This window comes from Centruroides sculpturatus, unplaced genomic scaffold (genome assembly GCF_000671375.1).
Source record: "Centruroides sculpturatus isolate CEXI.00-Female unplaced genomic scaffold, Cexi_2.0 scaffold152, whole genome shotgun sequence".
NCBI classification, from domain to species: domain Eukaryota; kingdom Metazoa; phylum Arthropoda; class Arachnida; order Scorpiones; family Buthidae; genus Centruroides; species Centruroides sculpturatus.
The window spans coordinates 301,665-304,504 of NW_019384348.1; the positions used below are offsets into that span (position 1 = coordinate 301,665).

Consider the following 2,840-nt stretch of genomic DNA (forward strand, 5'->3'; position numbering starts at 1 on the left):
AATTTTGATGGATTCTGGTGGTAAATACTTAATTTCGCTCGTTATAATAAGGGGGAATAGGAGTTAGAGGCCAACTTAAATTTTCTCGAATTTATTCTTGGAGTGTTTCTCAAAAATGCCGACGTCTGTATTATTCTCTGGCCTTCGAGTAGATAAAAATCTTAAAAAATAATTCTAAGAATGGTAAAGGATCGTGTGTCGACCAATTAGTAGTAGTAATTAAGGTACACCCACGTCGAAATACGGTCATTAACATCCTTATCAAAACATTTTGTTTCTGCATCATACAGCATTTCGTTAATGAATGGAGCTGACGTATTAATATATCATTAAAAGAAATAATAGCCATTGATTTCCAGAATGATTCTAAGCTAATGTTTTTCTTCTTTTTTTGCTTTTTATATGGAAATGCTGGAGATTGTTTCCATCGATAAGGAAATAAATTAAGTTTATTTAATTTAATTTAATTTAGAGAGAAAATTATGACTCCAGATGAACATCTTTGATAAAAATTTCTCGTTTGTTCCTGTAACGAGTCAATGTTGGATGATGATGAATGAATCTTTCTTCAATTTTGACGAAGATATCACCGACTTGGATAGCATCTTTTTAATTAAATAACTATGCTAAATTTGGAAACTTTCTATTTAAATTAGCGATAAATAACTTCTCGTTAACTGGATGAACTTGTGTTATCAGCTAAAGATTTATATAATGCGATATTAATAAAAAGTATTCCTATTTTTAATGATGCACCTAACAACTTGAAGTTTCTTCTTTGAGAAACTTGAATAATTATATGAAGAGTTGGCTTATTGATAAATTTAAAATGTAATTTTATCATAATAATGAGGAAAGTGTTTATTTTTTCTCCCCCTATATTTTTATTTTTGTATTTTCAAGTTGTCATAAAAATTTTCATATTGTTTTCAATGACTTGAACATCCTCTCCGCATCAAACTGATACACAAATCAGTTTTATGTTTATGTTAATAACCATATAAAATAGTTCTAAGGGATAAACAGGAAAAAATAATAAATAGAAGGATTATTCTATGATGATGATGGAAAAAGTACGCAGAGAGGATTGCTGAATACATATAAAGCAGATCAGTGACATTTGTAAACAAAAAGGAAAATGAAACAGCGATGAAAGGAATGCTGTGCACAAAGATAAGAGAAAACGAGGAGGCCGATCTAATAAAATTTGGTAAATGCAAATAGAAATATCAGATTGCTAGATACGGGGATGTGGAAATATCATTAGATCGTAACTTATGCGGAAATAACTGAAGAATAAGAAAATTACTACGGCAACACATTATGCTGATGTAGTGCAAAGTCGCATCATCCGAATGCTTGAAAGGATACGACGTCCAAAACATAACTAACATTTCTCGGATTATTCGACAAAACATTTAAATATAGAATTTAGAGACAGAGATTTAATTGGAGTGAAACAAAATTTTGTGCGTTTATAAATTTAAAATCTTAAATATTATTCATCAATAACTTGGGTTTTTGAAGCAAGAATGTTTTTCAAAATGGGAAACACATTTATCTATATTCTTTATAATCAAACTATAATAAATTTATTATTAATTTTTTTTTTAAATCTATACTTACATACAAAGTGCAAAATTCCTTAAAATCTCACTTTACTTTTTGAATGTAGAATCAATATTACTAAAAGCAATAATGATATAAACTTTACTGGGGATAATTTCACTTGCAATTTCTCCAAATTATTGGAATGACAGAGAAAAAGTACAAGTTTCACTTCAAACATTTTGTACATTTGTTTTTTTATGGTATTTCTTATCTAAAAAAAATATTTGTATTTTCCATTATTTTATAATTTTATATTATTTTTTAGATATGAAATCTTTTTAATTAACACAAATAATGCAATGAGAACATTTTATAAATTAAATATAAAAATAGAGAAATTAACAAATTAAAAGAGTAATTAACTTTTTTTTTAACTAATATAATTTTAAGGAGATTTTAAATTATTATACAGTTTGTATGGCACCTTTATGTTTGGTCTTTGAAGAAGATTTCTTAGTTTTTGTAGGTGAACCGCTAGTTTTTTGATTCGAAATCTCTTGCGTTCTGAGGTTGGCCACCCGTCTTTGTGCTTCGAACGAAGAGCCCGCTTCCGCCGCCGTCTCTTCCACCGTCGAACAGAAAACGTCATTCTCCTCAGAATCGTTGGCCGCGTGTTCTCTCTCCTCGTTCGACGACGATTCGGTGGCACAACAGGGTTTCGTACACACGCTCGGAGGACTTTCCAGATTTTCGTCCAGGGAGAGTTCGGTCTCCGCCGGAGGCAGCGGGATCGAAGTTCCGAGCACGATTCCGGCGGACCCTGGGGGCAGTCTCGAAGTCTGTGTCTGACCGGTACTTCTGGTTACGGGATATGTACACTTGTCGGAAAAATGACTCGAATCATCCAAGGCACTAATGGCTAAACCATCTTTTGAGTTAACAATAACTGGATTTCCCGGAGAATGATGAGAAGTATCTGTTGGCACATTAATCCTAGCCTATAAAATAATTCCATTTTTTAGTAATTTCAAATAAATTAAATACAATTAGATATGCTTTATTTTAATGAAGAGATTATATCAGACTTTATAAACTGAAATAAAACAAATTAAAATACAGAAGTCATTAATTTTTATTCAAATTTTAATAAAGTTTTCAAACATTTTAATAACTAAGTGTAATTAAAATTAAATTTATCTGCTTTAATTATTTGTTGTATTAGAATGAAGCCGATGCCGAACTGACAATTTCAAAACAGAATTGTTAAGATAAAACTGATTTCAATATTG

At 30.4% G+C, this 2,840-nt stretch overlaps 1 long non-coding RNA gene across 1 annotated transcript; it reads right to left on the bottom strand.

The window, feature by feature from the left end:
• Nucleotides 1-1,569: 1,569 nt before the first annotated feature.
• Nucleotides 1,570-2,579, bottom strand: LOC111636560. The gene is made up of 2 exons (XR_002758551.1): nucleotides 2,036-2,579; nucleotides 1,570-1,822 (listed from the first exon to the last, which is right to left on the bottom strand). It is a non-coding gene; the product is annotated as an uncharacterized LOC111636560 (long non-coding RNA).
• Between the last annotated feature and the right edge of the window lie 261 nt (nucleotides 2,580-2,840).